The sequence below is a fragment of the Miscanthus floridulus genome, chromosome 4, assembly GCF_019320115.1.
Source record: "Miscanthus floridulus cultivar M001 chromosome 4, ASM1932011v1, whole genome shotgun sequence".
In the NCBI taxonomy this organism is placed as follows: domain Eukaryota; kingdom Viridiplantae; phylum Streptophyta; class Magnoliopsida; order Poales; family Poaceae; genus Miscanthus; species Miscanthus floridulus.
In genome coordinates, this window is record NC_089583.1 from 11082658 (window position 1) to 11102475 (window position 19818).

General features: G+C 40.1%; 1 long non-coding RNA gene across 1 annotated transcript; it reads right to left on the minus strand.

Annotated features, from left to right (window-relative positions):
* Positions 1–4103: 4103 nt before the first annotated feature.
* On the minus strand, positions 4104–19460 carry LOC136550932 (uncharacterized). The gene is made up of 4 exons (XR_010782405.1): positions 19353–19460; positions 19167–19265; positions 18714–18826; positions 4104–4286 (listed from the first exon to the last, which is right to left on the minus strand). It is a non-coding gene; the product is annotated as an uncharacterized lncRNA (long non-coding RNA).
* Between the last annotated feature and the right edge of the window lie 358 nt (positions 19461–19818).

Below are 19818 nucleotides of genomic sequence, written 5' to 3' on the forward strand. Positions count from 1 at the left end.
ACCAATCTTAGCGCAGCAGTGACGCGCCACGGCGCATGGCGCGGCAAGGAAGGGATGATTTGACGGGTTGCAATAACGCTGCTTCTATTACCACCAGCACTGGCACTAGCACTAGGGAGCCACCTAGGACTGATGTGACTTTTTGCAGAAGCAGTCAAAGAGCAACGTATTGGAAGCAAATATGTCTCTGATAAAATGCCTTTTTTCTCTAGGCGTGTGATGTCTATCCTACCACTGCACAGAGACAAAAAAAAAATTGACGTGACCTTGATATGACCCTACAAGAAAAAGTTGCGTACTTAAACCTTGGGTTGGGAAACACAATAGGTTGAGTGCATCTAATCCTACGTGGATGATAACTTTTATGTGAGGCAGTCAATACTGTATGTCTCCATTGCGCTTGCCCTAATGGATCAACGGATCACAGTGCTTGAGTGCTACGGAGTACACAAGTGACTGAGGGGGTGTACACACGTAAAGAAGAGATTGAGGGGCTCTCCAGCCTCTAGTGCGCGGAAAACGCATAGTATCACCGAACGCGCACACGTGCGTGTACCCTAATTTTTTTAGAAAAAAATTAGAAAAAGGTACGAACACCTGGGTTTAAACCCCTAGTGGGTAGCATCCCACTAGACTATCCTACCACTAGACCATAGGCCCATTCGCTATAGTATAGTTTTTCCACTGTAGAAAATGTATGGGCAGTCTGAGCCTAACCAACTTTACCCGTAGGATGGTCGTGGACAGGATTTTTCTAGGCCGAAAACAACTCCTCTTTTTTTAGCTCCGCCCGGGCCGATCCAAAGTCCAAAAAAGATGTACGGGCCGTTGGGTTTGGTATTTTCGGGCTTGGTCGAGTTTGCCGGGCTGGGCTACTGCGACAAGCCTACTGGAGAGCCCCTCAATCTCTTCTTTGCGTGTATACACCCCCTCAATCACTTGTGTACTATGTAGCACTCAAGCACTGTGATCCGTTGATCCATTAGGGCAAGCGCAATGGAGGCATACAATATATTGACTACCTCACATAAAAGTTATCATCCACGTAGGATTAGGGGGTGTTTGGTTGCTCCTCCTAAACTTTAGTCGTTGTCTCATCGGATGTTTGGACAAATACATTGAGTATTACATATAGACTAATTATGAAACTTATTGCATAGTTTGCGACTAATTTGCGAAACGAATCTTTAAGCCTAATTAGTCCATGATTTGACAATGTGGTGCTACAGTAAACAAGTGCTAATGATGGATTAATTAGGCTTAATAAATTCGTCTCGTGGAGTACCGACGGATTCTATAATTTATTTTTTTTATTAGTATCCGAACACCCCATATGACACCCTCACGTGACACCTCCTAAATTTTAGTCACCGGATCCAAACACCCCCTTAGATGCACTCAAGCTACTGTGTTTCCCAACCCAAGGTTTAAGTATGCAACTTTTTCTTGTAGGGTCATATCAAGGTCACGTCAATTTTTTTTTTGTCTCTGTGCAGTGGTAGGATAGACGTCACACACCTAGAGAAAAGGCATTTATCAGAGACACATTTGCTTCCAATGCGTTGCTCTTTGACTGCTTCTGCAAAAAGTCACATCAGTCCTGGGCGGCTCCCTAGTGCTAGTGCCAGTGCTGGTGGTAATAGAAGCAGCGTTATTGCAACTCGTCAAATCATCCCCTCCTTGCCGCGCCATGCGCCGTGGCGCGTCACTGCCGCGCCAAGATCGGTGGCGAGACAGACCCTGCCACGTCACCGGTCAGCGCCTCGGTCGTCGCCACGTCATCCCTTTCGCCGCGCCACCATGCATGGCGTGGCACATGCATTTCGCCGCGCCAGATAAATAGGCGCGGCCAAAAGTGTTAGTTTTAAAAAAAAAAATAAACAGTTTTAGATTTAAAATTAGTTTATAAAAAATGTTAAAAATAAAAAAAAATCGTTTCGTTCAAGTTTCATTACAATTTATTTAACGTGGCATTTTTGAAACAACGCTCCATCGACACTGAGCTAACGGGTTTTGAGCTCTGGGCTTAACTTCTTGCCGGGAATAACCCCCATCTCCCTGTTGTCAAAAAAAAAACATCTCCCTCGCCTTGTCCTCTTGTATAACGGGGTTTGATCTCTGGGCTAGATGCTGATGATCGTTGACAATTAGGCGGCATACATGCATATACGAGTTTAGTACTAGAAGAGTGCATGCTCGCGTTATACAGGGCTTTGTGTGCCTATGATTGTTGTTTAGTTTAGTACTAGAAGAGATGCTCGCGTTATACAACGCTTTGTGTGTGTCTATGATTATTTTTTAGTTTGTACTCATTTAGAAGTCATACATGTCCGTGTGCATAATGGTGTGAGCGTGCCATGTGATGCGTGCTAATACACCCTTAAAAAGATGAGTTATTGACGTTGTTCTTTTAAACTGTATTTAACGTTGTTTTCGTCTAAATTATAGTTCTCTTTGATTTTATTCTAAATAATTCTTTTTGATCTAGTTTTTCTTTAAAAATATACCAATATTTACAAAATCAAATTAATATTAAACTACCTATGGAATATCTTTGATAGTGCACTTAATTGAATTTATAAATGTTAACATTTTTCAAAATTTGATAAAAAGGAGAAACCAAGGCATAGAGAATGTTAAAACGAACTATAATATAATTTAGAATAAAATAAATACGCAGTCCCTAAATCGTCTCAAGGTGTTATTGAGGTTCTTGAACTCTTAAAATGTACTTTTAGGTTCATGAACTTGTCTTTGTGTTTTATCTAGATCCTAAACTTTAAAAATACTTATTTTAGATCTCCGAGCTTGACTTATTGTGTAATCACTTGACATTGTAAGTCACTTAGATAAAAAACTAGTAAAAATGCCCGTACTTCGCTACGGGGTGGTTTATTATTTTTTAATATATTTTGTAAGTTGGTCATTAACGTAAAATTTCATTTGGCATTGTCATTATGTATGATTTTTTTATTTTGTCTTTTCTTTTTTAAGTTTATCATTAATGGCTCTGTTCGGCTGATACATAAGCCGGCTGAAGCTGTTTTGTTGTGAGAGAAAAATACTGTATATTATAGCTGATAAGTTCAAGCGAACAGAGCCGATCTATAATTTCATATTGGCACTGCCATTATGTTTTTTTTTTTGCTTTCCATTTTTTTCTTGATTTTCTGAATCCTTTTTTGTTTTATTATTTTTTATGTTATTCTGACCAATGTGCCTTTTTATTGTACAATATGATTAATAAAAGGAAATTTGAATCAAGATTACAGGCTTTTTAATAGCTCTTAATATCCCAGATTTTTTTTAGGCCCGTACGAAGGCCCATTCCCCCAAAAAGGTCCTGCTTTGGCGTCTCTTACGGTCTTAGGGCTCGTTCACTTTGCAAAAAAAAGTGAACTCGATGAATAGTATTACTTTCGTCTTATTTGATAAATATTGTCTAATCGTGGACCAACTAGGCTCAAAAGATTCATCTCGTGATTTTCAACTAAACTGTGTAATTAATTATTTTTTTTACCTACATTTAATACTCTATGCAAGCGGCTAAAAATTGATGTGATGGAGAGCCGTACCCTCGATTGCTAGCGTGACCTACGCCCGCTCCATTGGCCACCGCGCACAACAGTGGCGGCTCGCCCCGCCGCCAGGCGCTAGGCCCGCCACCGCTCCATGCAGGCGCGCAGCGCAGTCCACCGCGACGGCTGCCGGCCCCCCTCCGACTCTCCGATTTCTCAAGCTGTTTTCGGATCAAGAACCGTCTCTAACAAGGATTCCAAAGACAAGCCATCCCTAGAGAATAGAGAAATTGATTTATGGTGGCGGGTGGTGTTATCTGCTGAACGACCGAACTGGCAACCAGAGGGTGGTAAATGGGAGCATTACAGTTTTCTTGTCGAGCAGACAAAAAGTTATGTATGCTAAATTACAATAATCCGTATCTCTCGTCTAATCAATCAATGGCTAGCTAAAGATGATTTAAATAGTTGATACACTATTACTTGATAATGACACAATCCAATGGAATGATACACTGCTGGAAAACTTGAGGTTTGCTGAACTGCAGTAGCAAGCGGATAAACAGAACAGCTGCAGGGATGCAGAAAATTTCAGTCACCTGAAGAAACACTGTCGAACTGACCGAGATGGAAAGCTGCAACACCAGAAGCTACTGATGCACACCTGAAAACCGAACGAGCAAACCCCTTAGGAAAATCGAAGATGCAGAGACTGTTGTGCCATCAGAGATCGATAAGCAAACTGCTGCTGGGACTGTTGTGCTGTTCCTACAGAAGACAAGCATAGACAAAGGAGCAGACATGAATACAAGCTGCTGAAAATAATTTCTATTTGAAAACACGGTCTGCATATTGGTTAAGTGGCCCAGCATAAGCAAGCTGTGATTAAATTGAAAAGACCCTGCTAAGCCTCACAAAAATCAGTGTGTCGCTCCTTCACTGAACCTGATGGATGCATTCTGGTGCTTCTGTTCATGAAACATTATCGTTTCAGAAACAACACAGGAAATAGAAGCTAACCAATCTGCACCAAAACAAAATTCCAGAAACTGGAATTTGGATCACATCCTCACACCATCACGAGAAACCAAACGCAACTTGATCCATCCAGAAGTATTGAAACTTTCTCACAAATTTCGGAATCCAGGAAAAACGGAGAAAAATATTGTTTTACATTCAAGTTAGCATCCCATATCTATATTTATTGTTCAAAAAAAAATTAAATAGTGCAAACAATGAGCTAGCATGAAGTTCAAGAACTTCACAAATTCCTCCAGATTCCTCCAAGCGAACGGGGCCATCGTTCGGCTGGTGCTAAAAAAGCACTGTGCATGGCTGATTTTTACTGTTCATGGCTTATTTCCTCTCACAAATTCCTCTAGATTCCTCGAGATTCCTCCAAGCGAACGGGGCCATTGTTAGTTAATTTCCTGATGTAAATAATCCAAGTACTATTGTAGCAAAAACATCTTGTTGCAGTGTCGGCGGCGCCTAGTCAGCTGTACAAATGCAATTAAAGACTCATGACTCATCTCTCACTGATGTAGGCTGTTGAAAATTATGGTTCACCGCCACAGAGCATATCTCTTCAGTGCTTTGTACAAATTCTGTGAGCTAGGTGAATCAAAGTCTGTAATGACTGTATGCTCTTCTGTAGATCCAGTTTTCAGTAGTGCATTGTTGCAGTCACCAAGGAAACTTTTTGGTAGCAGCTAGTCATTCTGCTTGCCAACCCTTGTACTAAATTGCATGGTGATTACTAAGCAATATATAGATACTCCTTTCAGGATCCAAAATCCTCTTAGATATTGAAGAAATATAACCACTTTGTTGAGGGTGCAGAGCCCTCCAAATGAGTCACACATGTATGGGAAAGGCCGAGGATGAACTAAAGCATAGCCATAGGGTAAGAATTGATTTTAGACTGATTCGATAATCAACAGTTTCAAGTCCTCTAATAATTGTACATAAATAAATCGTCTACATTATAAAAAAAATATACGAGGAAGTTATTTGTGGCAGAACCTCATAAATTATAGGACCCACGTGCACTTGTCACTGTCCAACGACCTTTGACAACTATGCATATGTTCTTGGTAACTTAAGAAGTCTGTCGGGTGTCCTCGGGGAACCCCGAATCATCCACGATTTCCGAGCAGGATCGCATTACAGAGTCATTGCAGTATTACAACATTTATTCAAATGTATACATCAGAGTAAAAACAGCAGAAGACTTACAATAACATAGTTTACGAACCATTTGTTTCAGACCATACAACTAAGTTCGGTTAATATTACAAAACGTAGTAGTGGAGTGGTATTATAACATATTACAGATCACACAAAAAGTTGCCCTACCCAAGGGCCACGCATTTACTTCTCATCGTCAGATCGAATAATAGTCATGCAGCACGATCCAAAACAGATCTGCTCATGAGGCTCACCTACAACAAGGGTCAACGAACCCTGAGTACCAAAGTACTCAACAAGACTTAACCGAAATAAGAACTGATAAATTCAGGAATGCAGGCTCAGGGATTCAAGGTATGACTTTAGCAATAATCAAAGTTATTTTGCGTAAAAGCTCTTTAACAAAATTCTTTAATTTGACATTAAAAACTTCATAAATTCATATACAAAGATGACACGATCCGTATTGAGATCATGAAACTTCATATCCAACACCTTCTCAAATTTCAGTTATTAAACTACGATGATGAACAGAGAAGTGAGTCTCCATAACCGAGGAGCAACGACGATTCGAACCGATTATAACCCAGCTGGGGATTCCAGACCACACGACATATGCAGGTCTCTGACCTACATATAACCTATTCTCGGATCCTCTAAAACAAGAACAGGTCCGCGCCTCCCGAGAATACAGTACTCCACCAATCCAGCCCATTGCCACGTGGGTACACGCTATTCCCGCCATCTCTCTACTCCCAGTGCGCGAGTAGCCATTCTCGTAATAGAATAGCCAAGTTAAGGCTTACCGGAGTATGTGGTTAGTACTATAAAGTCTCACCGCACACAGTTCAACAACGGACGGACCTTAACCGACACAGGCGCAAAGGACCCGCTCACAAGACCTCCATGTCTTGTGGCTCACACACACCTAGTCCGCCCGGTCTAGATTTATTACTCCACATTCTCATATTTCATGACCACATAAGTAACCAAAGATCTATTTAAAACCTGCAGGTGATAGGTAATCACCCGACTTTGATCTGTCTAAGCATGGCTAAGCATAACTAGACATTTATGACGTAAAACGAGTAACAAGGTAGGTATGGAAAAACAATGTTGGTAATGCACCAATTAGGCTTTTACCTAACTCCTAATCACTTAATGCAGTACATAAAAGCAAAAGCGAAATTAATTTGTAAAACACAAGGTAGGGTTGTATGCATCCGGGGCTTGCCTTCGTTGACGGAAAAGTTCGGTTCTTGCGACGTTCCACAAGTATTCGATCCGACCTCAACAGACGGATTAACCTCCTCCGCAACTTGATTAACTACCATGTGTTCACCTTCGTTCACTACACATAGTAACAATGCCATGTTTAACATGATGCGGAACACGAAACATGATGCTTGATGATGGATACAAAAATTAACAATTCGAATACAACTTTCCTTCGCGGTACAGTTGCAAGTCAAACTAACTAAACCTTTTCGCAACCCTAAATCAATTGCCCAGGATCATTACCAACTAATGACCCAAGGACATCACTCAATCAAAAATTCAATCAAAACCTAAATCATTAAAAGTTACTATTTACTTTTATGAATTAATTATTTAATTAAGAATTATGAAATAAATCAACTTGTTCCAATTGACCTCAAAATTTTTGTAAATGTTCATTACATGATAGCTAAGTGGCAAAATAATTTTCATAATTTTTGAATAATTAAATAAGCCTAGAAAATCATAGAAATCCATTTATTAATTAATTGAGAAATTTTCATCGCATTCAAAAAGTACTAAAAACATTATTTCATATTTTTCTTAAATACTATACATCACAGAGAAGTCACACAAAAATTTTCCTAATTTTTGGAGCTCTAAATAAATCTACACAAAAATAACAAAAATAGACACTATTCATTCATTCTTGAAAATAGAAAAAAAATCCATTTTTGAACTACACAGTCACTGACATCCCGACCCCACCTGTCATCTCCAACCTCCGGCTTTGACTCCGGCGACACGCGCACTGACCGACGCTTCCTCGCCGACGGTGAGTCCAACGGCGACGGCCAAGGTACCAAAACGATCACCACGACTAGGCGCATCGATTGACGTCCTTATCAGTACTGATTATGGCCCTATACTAGCTCGACGTCGGACATGGCGGATGCGGCATCTCGGCGACACTACGTCGGCGAAACAAGGCCGGTAACAATCAAACTAAGCGCTTAGAAAGGATCAGCATCTCACCCCGAATGTGTAGAAGCAAAGAACGAGGCCAGAGAAGCTACGGTGATGCGGGTCGACGGTGACAGCGGTCACGGCGGAGCAGACTTCGTCGACGACGGTGAACCGGCGACTGCAGTGGGCAAAATGACCAAGCAAGAATGGATTAAGCACCACAGCATCTAGACGAAGCTGTAGGGACAACAAGCAAGGGCAACGGCTCACCGAATGATGCTGGCCGCGGTGAAACGGAATCGTGGGTGAGGTCGCCAGCCGTAAGGAAGAAGAGCGTGCCCAGCGAGTTCCCGGCGAAGTCAAGCAACAAAAGCAGGTTGGTTGGGTGCACAAGTAGCAGGCGGAGCTATGACAAGCTTTGCAGCGGCTGGAGTGCGCTAAAGCGACGATGAAAGCTCGCCGGAGTTATGGCGGTGGCGACGGCAAAAGCAGAGGAGAAGAAAGAGCGACGGCGACGGCGACCCAGGCTAAATAGCGCAGCTTAGAAGCAAAAGGAAGCTGTGCTGTGGCCTTCACCGTGCCAGCGCGACGCCAAAGACGGCCACGACCACGCCTGGAAGCAAACCGAAGGTCACCGGCGGTGTAGCAAGAGCGGCGGCCACTGTTCATAGTAATTATAGAATTGTCATGCGTTTTCAAATTCAAATTACTCCCAAATTTGCATAACAACTCAAAAATCTCCAAAAATAAAAGTTGTTCAAAATCAAAAGTTCTACAACTTTGCTTTTATAACCACCCCCTAATTCGGTCTATATTTTGAAATGAACTTTTGAATTCAAATAGGGAATATTTAACGATTTACGCCTTTTCAAATTACTTCAAATTTTTCATAACAACTTTGAAAACTCCAAAATCAAACTTTGTATAACTTGACAAGCTCTACACTTTTGCTTTTGGGCTCAACTCCAAAAATATGCTTAGATTTTGAAATGAGTTTTCAGGGTAGGATTTAAATGCTGAAAATCAGGGTTTTCTCGAAAATTCAAATCCAAACCAAATTTTGACTTGATTCAAACAATTCAATTCAACACCCATAACATAAATGTAAACTTGTGTTTAGTGAATGCATATCAAAGTTTGCAATATGACCAATGCCTTGCAATGCACATGATTACATGTTCTATTTTTAATATTTAAACACCCGGGGTGTTATAATCCTTCCGCCTAAAAGAAATTTCGCCCCGAGATTCAAAGCCATAGGGTAAGTAATGGAAAAGTAAATGTGTTAGTCCAAAAACATCCAAAACTTGTCCATAAAACAGCTGAGGTCCCTTTACAAAACACAATTTGTAACAACCTAGCTCAACTAACATTACTCTATATTGACGCAAGAAACTGGAAATTTTTTTAATAAGTAATCTTCTGATTCCCAAGTAGCTTCTTCTTCTGAATGTTGATTCCATTGTATCTTGTAGAACTTGATTGTCCTTCTTCGAGTAACACGATCTTTCTGATCCAAAACTTGGATAGGATATTCGGAATAAGTCAAATCTGGTTCAAGTTCCACTCTTTCAACCTCAATATTCTGCTCAGGCACTCGGAGACACTTCTTTAATTGAGAAACATGGAATACATCATGCACAGCTGCTAGATGTTCTAGTAATTTCAAGCGATATGCCACTTTTCCATACCTCTCCAAAATTTGAAAGGGTCCAATATATCGAGGTGCTAACTTGCCTTTAACACCAAAACAGGTAACTCCCTTCATTGGTGATACTTTCAGATATACAAAATCTCCTTTGTTAAACACCAATGGTCTACGTTGTCTATCCGCATAACTCTTTTGTCAGGATTGAGCTATCTTCAAATTACTTTATATTTGTTTAACCTTGTCTTCTATTTCTTTCACAAGGTCAACCCCAAAGAATCTTCTTTCTCCAGGCTCAGACCAACTTGGCGATGTTCTGCATCTACGACCATAGAGTGCTTCAAATGGAGCCATTCTAATGCTTTCCTAATAACTATTGTTGTATGAGAACTCGGCCAAAGGTAAGCATTCATCCCACTTATTGGAATAGTTAAGGACACAACACCTTAACATATCTTCAAGTACTTGATTGACTCTCTCAGTATGTCCATCAGTCTGCGGATGATAAGCTGTACTATACAGTAGTTTGGTACCCAATAAAGAATGTAACCGTTTCCAAAAACTAGAGACAAACTGTGTACCCCTATCGGACACAATAGTCTTGGGTACTCCATGGAGACTCACAATTTGCTCTAAATACATCTTGGCATACTATATAGTGGGATATGTATTCTGAACTAGAAGAAAATGTGCTGATTTGGTTAGTCGATCTACAATAACCCATATTGAGTCAAATCCCTTTGATGTCTTGGGTAGACCAATAATAAAATCCATACTTATGTCCTCCCACTTCCAAGATGGAATAGGTAATGGTTGTAATTCACCAGCAGACCTCAAATGTATAGCTTTTACCTTTTGATAAGTATCACATTTTGCTATATATCTAGCAATCCCTATTTTCATTTTAGTCCACCAGAATCTTTGCTTCAAGTCATAGTACATCTTGTTGCTTCCTGGATGGATAGATAACCTCATAGCATGTGCCTCTTCCAGAATTGACTACCGCAACTCAGGAACCTTTGGTACCACCAGGCGATCCTTGAACCATAACACACCTTCATCATTTATGCTGAAGCATTCTGCTTTTCCATTCCTGACCCTTTCTTTGATAAGGGCTATACCTTTGTTTTCCTTCTAAGCAGCAATAACTTGATCTCGAATAGTGGCTTCAATAATTATGTTGGTCAGACTACCTTGTTGAATTACTTCTACATTCAACTTCTCCATCTCTTGACATAAAGCCAGACCCATTATTCTTACTTTCAGTCAATTGCAATAACTTTTACGACTGAGGGCATCTGCAACCACATTTGCTTTATCGGGGTGATAATGTACTTCCAAGTCATAATCCTTAATCAGTTCTAACCATCTTCTTTGTCGCATGTTCAACTCTGACTGAGTAAAGATATACTTTAAGCTCTTGTGGTCTGTATAAATATGGCACGTATTACCAAGCAGGTAATGCCACCAAATCTTCAGAGCATGGACCACAGCTGCTAACTTTAGATCATGAGTCGGATAGTGTTCTTCATGTTGCTTAAGTTGCCTGGATGCATAGGCAATGACTCGGCCTTCTTGCATCAACACACATCCAATACCAATACTTGAAGCATCACAATAAACATCAAACGGCTTCTTGATATCAGGTTGGGCTAACACTGGTGCAGTGGTCAACAGTCTCTTCAAGGTCTGGAAAGCCTCTTCACAATCAGATGACCAGACAAACTTGACTTGGTTCTTCAACAATTCTGTTATGGACTTTGATACTTTAGAGAAATCTGGAATAAACCGATGATAATACCCCGCCAATCTCATAAAACTCCAAACTTGATTAACTGTGGTTGGCGGTTTCCAATCAAGCACATCCTTCACTTTGCTTGGATCAACTGCAACGCCTTCAGCTGACAAGACATGTCCAAGAAATTGTAATTCCTTAAGCCAAAAATCACACTTGCTGAACTTGGCATATAGTTGATGTTCTCTCAAGCGGGTCAGAACAATTCTGAGATGTTTTGCATGTTCTTTCTTATGCTTAGAATATACTAGAATGTCATCAATAAACACCACTACAAACTTGTCTAGCTCAGGCATGAATACTGAATTCATCCGATACATGAAATGAGCTAGAGCATTTGTCAAACCAAAAGACATTACCAAGTATTCATATAATCCATATCTTGTGGTAAATGCCGTTTTGGGAATATCTTCAGGCTTTATCTTGATTTAGTGATATCCTGACCTCAAATCTATCTTGGAGAAATCTTTGGCTCCAGCCAATTGATCAAAAAGCAAATCTATTCGAGGTAAGGGATACTTATTCTTGATGGTCACTTCATTCAATGGACGATAGTCGACACATAACCTCAGGGTCTCATCTTTCTTTTTCACAAAAATTGCCGGACATCCCCAAGGTGATGAACTAGGTTGGATAAACCCCTTCTCAATCAATTCTTGTAACTGAGTCTTCAACTCGGCCAATTCCTTAGGTGGCATTCTATAAGCTCTCTGAGAAATCGAAGCTGTTCCAGGTTGCAACTCTATGTTAAACTGTACATCCCTATTCATTGGTAGACCGGGTAAATCTTCAAGAAACACATCCGGAAATTCACACACTACCGGGATATCTCTAATCTCTTTGACAGCAGTTACACAAACCTTGCCCACTGATCTTCTTAAGGTTGGAAGTTGAATGAGAAGTTGAGAATTACTATCAGGCAAACTCACCCTTAATGTCCTATTCAAAGCATCTATAACAGCCTTATGCTGATACATCCAATTTATTCCCAAGATTACATCTATATCCTGATCCTTAAGGATAATCATGGTAGTGGGAAAAATATGCCCACCTAGGTTTACGGGTACCTGGTACACCATTTCCTTAGTACATAGACGTCCCCCGGACGACTGTATAAAGAAATTTTCCTTTGTTGCCCCAATTGAAATTTCATGCTTTACCATAAATGTTCTATTGATGAATGAATGAGATGCACCTGAATCAAAAAGTATAACTGCAGGATGATTGGCGACAGGAAACATACCCATCATCACTGGCTCCCCTTCCAGAATTTCCCCAGCTTGAATATAGAACACCCGTCCTGTCTTCCTCTCATCTTTGCCCTTCTGAGCATTCTGATTGGGGTTCTTGTTTGGTGCCTGACCCTGTTGTTGATTGGCAGGGGCCTTTTGATAATTTTGATTAGCCTGCCTAGGATATGGACATTTCCTAGAGAAATGACCAGTCCTTCCACAATTGTAACACTAATAATTGTGACCCTAGGATGTTGGAGCATTGCCACCAGGAGCATTGGTCTGCTATGAATTTGGTTGGGTTATAGCAGGATGGACATTTGACTATTGCCTGGCTTGGAACTATGGCGGACGATAAGGACGATTATGATTTACTGGATGATAAATCACCCTCTGCCTCTTTTGATTTCCCCCAAAAGATCCAGACAACATACTCTTTTTCTTTTTGAGCTCCTTATGCTGCCGATACTTTGCCTCTAAAGCAATTGCAATATTTACTGCCTCATGATAAGTAACATTAGTACAAGTTGTCATCATTGTCTGCAGCTTGGTATTCATGCCTCTCATAAACCACCTCTTCTTCTTGGCATCAGTATTGACATGTTCAGGTGCATATTGTGATAGGTGATTGAATCTTCCCACATACTGCATTACGGTTTGATCCCCTTGCTTCAAAGCAAGGAATTCATCCAGCTTCATAGCCATCACTCCTTCTGGAATATAGTGGGCTCTGAAGGCAGTACGGAACTCAGCCCAAGTTATTGGAATGCCAGCTGGTTGCATAGCCACTAAGTTTGCCCACCAAGCACTTGCTGCTCCTCGAAGTTGCTGGGCGGCAAATGCAGGTTTCTGATACTCCATGCAAGGAATAAGATCAAATTTCTGCTCCATAGTTTGAAGCCAGTCATCAGCCTCCAATGGTTCATCTGCCTTGGTGAACACTGGTGGTCTTGTGTAGGTAAAATCAACATATGTAGCCTCCTGTCTGTTATAGTGGCGACCATGATTTCCTTGCATCTAATTCTGATTACTCTGAGCTATCTCATGAAGCAAACGAGAATTTTCGGCCGTCACATTGACAAGTGCGGTTATAGCATCAGCCAGATTTGTTGGAACTGGTGGCGGATCTGGAATACCGTCCTCATCTTGTGAAGTTCCCAGAATATACGAACCCCGTGTACGACGCATCTGCTCATAACAAACCAAACTTTATTCACAAGTCTTTATTGAATTGCGCAAAAGCTTACTCCAGCCACATTATATAGAGTTTACTAATATAAACACAAACCCGCATGAACCTAAACAAAACTGCTTAACTTTAACTAGAACTAACTATTATACAACTCTACTCCTTTCCTTGATCACTTCAAACTTTAGGCTCGGTATCCATTCCAGAAATATTACCGTCTTCATTATCACTTTCATCGATCATTACTAATTCTTCAGGATCTTCTTCTTCCTCTTCTGATTCATCATCATCGGCCAGGATGACACCGAGGTCCATGGCATCAGCTTGGGGTTCATGATTTGGATCTAGTAGATTGCTAAGCCTATGAACTTCCTCATGCAGATAAGTATTATGTTCTTCTAAATCTTCTACATAGAATTCTAGCTCATGAGTTCTAGCTCTAGCTATATTTTCCCTATGCCAACCTTCATTCCTTCCTTCCACCGTATGAACTAACATACGTTCGTAGTTCCTGTGCGCGGTGGTGAGACGCCTCAATTGATTCTGTAATTCTCCTACCTGTATGGCATCCAAAGTCCTATCGCTAGTAGCTTGTGCTAACTCTGTAGAAATCCTTTGTATCTCTACCTAGGGATCAGGCCTAGAACTGTTACTGCTAGCACCATCATTCCTAGGGGCAAGTTGGTGACGAGGAACTCCTTTGGGTCTAGGGGACTTATGGGGCGTCATCTTGGTATGAGCCATACTGTAGGAAGCCAATTTAATCCAAGTAAGACCATTTAATTAAAGTCTAAAGAGCAGCTAGGATGGATTACATTACTCAAACCAGACTCACTACTCAACTCTAGACTCAGAGGTGAAGGAAGTAACGAGTGAATTAATCATGATGCATGAATCGTTCTTATGAACAAAATCATCAAAGCTTATAATGCATATAAACAACATTTGTTTTTATATAGGGCATAGTAATATTACTACTCCACCACATAAAACATTTTTAATCAAATAAGGAATGGTGAGAAAGAGATAAGATAAGTCAAAAGCAATTTGGACCAAATTAACAAGTTACATTTAATCATCCCAAATTGTTTTGAAATTTTTGTAAACCAATACGACAAAGACTTTGTAATGATCGTGCGCTCCGATACCATTCTGTGGTAGAACCTCCTAAATTATAGGACCCACATGCACTTGTCACTGTCCAACGACCTTTGACAACTATGCATATGTTCCTGGTAACTTAATAAGTCTATCGGGTGTCCTCGAGGAACCCCGAATCATCCACGATTTCCGAGTAGGATCACATTACAGAGTCATTGTAGTATTACAACATTTATTCAAATATATACATCAGAGTAAAAACAGCGAAAGACTTACAATAACATAGTTTACGAACCATTTGTTTCAAACCATACAACTAAGTTCGGTTAATATTACAAAACATAGTAGTGGAGTGGTATTATAACATATTACAGATCACACAAAAAGTTGCCCTACCCAAGGGCCATGCATTTACTTCTCATCGTCAGATCGAACAATAGTCATGCAACATGATCCAAAACAAATCTGCTCATGAGGCTCACCTGCAACAAGGGTCAACGAACCCTGAGTACCAAAGTACTCAACAAGACTTAACCAAAATAAGAACTGATAAATTCAGGAATGCAGGCTCAGGGATTCAAGGTATGGCTTTAGCAATAATCAAAGTTATTTTGCGTAAAAGTTCTTTAACAAAATTCTTTAATTTGACATTAAAAACTTTATAAATTCATATACAAAGATGACACGATCCGTATTGAGATCATGAAACTTCATATCCAACACCTTCTCAAATTTTAGTTATTAAACTACGATGATGAACAGAGAAGTGAGTCTCCATAACCGAGGAGAAACGACGATTCGAACCGATTATAACCCAGCTAGGGATTCCAGACCACACGTCATATATAGGTCTCTGACCTACATATACCAACCTATTCTCGGATCCTCTAAAACAAGAATGGGTCCACGCCACCCGAGAATACAGTACTCCACCAATCCAGCCCATTGCCATGTGGGTACACGCTATTCCCGCTATCTCTCCACTCCTAGTGTGTGAGTAGCCATTCTCGTAATAGAATAGCCAAGTTAAGGCTTACCGGAGTATGTGGTTAGTACTATAAAGTCTCACCGCACATAGTTCAACAATGGATGGACCTTAACTAACAAAGGCGGAAAGGACCCGCTCACAAGACCTCCATGTCTTATGGCTCACACACCTAGTTCGCCCGGTCTAGATTTATTACTCCACATGCTCATATTTCATGATCACATAAGTAACCAAAGATCCATTTAAAACCTGCAGGTGACAGGTAATCACCCGACTTTGACCTGTCTAAGCATGGCTAAGCATAACTAGATATTTATGACGTAAAACGAGTAACAAGGTAGGTACGGAAAAATAATGTTGGTAATGCACCAATTAGACTTTTACTTAACTCCTAATCACTTAATGTAGTACAGAAAAACAAAAGCAAAATTAATTTGTAAAACACAAGGTAGGGTTGTATGCATCTAGGGCTTGCCTTCGTTGACGGAAAAGTTCGGTTCTTGCGACGTTCCACAAGTATTCGATCCGACCTCAACAGACGGATTAACCTCCTCCACAACTTGATTAACTACCACGTGTTCACCTTCGTTCACTACACGTAGTAACAATGCCATGTTTAACATGATGCGGAACACGAAACATGATGCTTGATGATAGATGCAAAAATTAACAATTCGAATACAACTTTCCTTCGCGGTACAGTTGCAAGTCAAACTAACTAAACCTTTTTGCAACCCTAAATCAATTGCCAAGGATCATTACCAACTAATGACCCAAGGACACCACTCAATCAAAAATTCAATCAAAACCTAAATCATTAAAAGTTACTATTTGCTTTTATGAATTAATTATTTAATTAAGAATTATGAAATAAATTAACTTGTTCCAATTAACCTCAAAATTTTTGTAAATGTTCATTACATGATAACTAAGTGGCAAAACAATTTTCATAATTTTTGAATAATTAGATAAGCCTAGAAAAATCATGGAAATGCATTTATTAATTAATTGAGCAATTTTCATCATATTCAAAAAGTACTGAAAACATCATTTCATATTTTTCTTAAATACTATACATCACAGAGAAGTCACACAAAAAGTTTCATAATTTTTGGAGCTATAAATAAATCTACACAAAAATAACAAAAAGAGACACTATTCATTCATTCATTCTTGAAAATAGAAAAATCCATTTTTGAACTACACAGTCACTGACATCCCAACCCCACCTGTCATCTTCAACCTTTGGCTTTGACTCCAGCGACACACGCGCTGACCGACGCTTCCTCGCTGATGGTGAGTCCAACGGCGACGGCCAAGGTACCAAAACGATCACCACGACTAGGCGCATCGATTGACGTCCCTATCAGTACTGATTATGGCCCTATAATAGCTCGATGTCGGCCATGGCGGATGTGGCGTCTCGGCGACACTACGCTGGCGAAATAAGGCCGGTAACAATCAAACTAAGCACTTAGAAAGGATCAGCATCTCACCCCGAACATGTAGAAGCAAAGAACGAGGCCAGAGAAACTACGGTGACGCGGGTCGACGGTGACAGCGGTCACGGCGGAGCAGACTTTGTCGACGACGGTGAACCAGCGACTGCAGTGGGCAAAATGACCAAGCAAGATTGGATTAAGCACCACAGCATCTAGACGAAGCTATAGGGACAACAAGCAAGGGCAACGGCTCACCGGATAATGCTGGCCACGGTGAAACGGAATCGCGGGTGAGGTCGCCGGCCGTGAGGAAGAAGAGCGTGCCCAGCGAGTTCCCGGTGAAGTCAAGCGACAAAAGCAGGTTGGTTGGGTGCGCAAGTAGCAGGCGGAGCTGTGACAAGCTTTGCAGCGGCTGGAGTGCGCTAAAGCGACGGTGAAAGCTCGCCTTAGTTATGGCGGTGGCGACGGCAAAAGCAGAGGAGAAGAAAGAGCGACGGCGACGGCGACTCAGGCTAAATAGCGCGGCTTAGAAGCAAAAGGAAGCTGCGCTGTGGCCTTCACCACGCCAGCGCGACGCCAAAGACGGCCACGACCGTGCCTAGAAGCAAACCGAAGGTCGCCGACGGTGTAGCAAGAGCGGCGGCCACTGTTCACAGTAATTATAGAATTGCCATGCGTTTTCAAATTCAAATTACTCCCAAATTTGCATAACAACTCAAAAATCTCCAAAAATAAAAGTTGTTCAAAATAAAAAAATTCTACAACTTTGCTTTTATAACCACCCCTTAATTTGGTCTATATTTTGAAATGAACTTTTGAATTCAAATAGGGAATATTTAACGATATACGCCTTTTCGAATTACTTCAAATTTTTCATAACAACTTTGAAAACTCCAAAATCAAACTTTGTATAACTTGACAAGCTCTACACTTTTGCTTTTGGGCTCAACCCCAAAATATGCTTAGTTTTTTAAATGAGTTTTTAGGGTAGGATTTAAATGCTAAAAATCAGGGTTTTCTCGAAAATTCAAATCCAAACCAAATTTTGACTTGATTCAAACAATTCAATTCAACACTCATAACATAAATGTAAACTTGTTTTTAGTGAATGCATATCAAAGTTTGCAATATGACCAATGCCTTGCAATGCACATGATGACATGTTCTGTTTTTAATATTTAAACACCCGGGGTGTTACACTATTTGATTATCTCTAAATCTGAGTATTTTGATACATCTAATGAAGTCTTGAACTGCAATAGGTAAGTTGTCTTCACATTTATTTTCCTTCAAAGTCTATGTCCCAAAAATCGTTTTCTAAGTTATAGCCATTGTGTTTGTAATAAATGATTATTTAACATATAAGCATCGTATACGTGAGAAAACTATTATATATAAAACTAATATAAATATTTATGGTTTTTACCTTTCTTGGTGGCAATTGTAGTTATTCATCTTTCCATGCAGACATGATCTCTTTAAAGGTCGGACATCTAAATTTTCAACAGTGTCTGATTTAATATTGAAAGAATCCATATTCTGCAAAACCAACAAAAGCTAAAATTAGTACATTGTAAAACCAAGATATAATGCAATATAATGCTAAGCTTCAAATAAACACCAGCTCCAATCTGAATAAAGAGAACACACATCAATTATAGCCTATCCTATAAAAAAAATTAGACATGTACATTAGAAATCCATCATAGAAATACATCTTTAATGACATAGAACACAGACTAAAACGAACACCTAGAGATTAAAGATCTAAGCATAAACTAATGAAGCCCCCTTACACAACAAACCAATCTAGCAAAATATGAAGCCGTAGGTAAAAGAGGTAGAAATAATCAGAGAAAAATATAGCAACAAATCTTACCTAAGAATAGCAAATAGCAGATCTGGATGAAGTTTGGAATCCCTGTTGTCATTTCCAATCCGGCGAGACCAAGATTCAAAACTGGCAAGATTGACTTCGCTGTCAACAAGGATTATATTAGTTTTGATTGACAAGGAGATTTGTGGGCTATAATATATAAGGGGAAAACAGGGAAAAGAGAGAAACCTGCATCGAATACATCATGGAAATCGCTGACCCAAGCCGATTCTGTTCTGCCTACAAATTTCCTCACCAACACAGAGCAACGGGAGTCCTGGCGCCGTTCAAAGAGATTGAAAGTGCATTTGCCCCCTACGTGGGTTTTGGTGTATTGATGACATCCAAATTAGGGACTAATGTGATCTTAATGAGATATGTCGTAGTTATTAGTCCCATAAAAGATTCAAAGAGTTGATAAAGATGAAATGGTATCCCTCAAATCTTGAAGTTGTAAAGGCAAACGAACTCAAAACACTCTTCAAAGGTTTTATTTTTGTTTTTGAGTTTAGGATCCGCCGCACTATAAAGAGGGGTGCAAACTTAGTTGGTCTGAGAAAGATAGAGTGCTCAAGCATAAAAATAAAATCAAAAGAGAAACACTCTAGCACTCCACGAACACATAGAATATTTTTCTATGACTATCGGTGTTGGA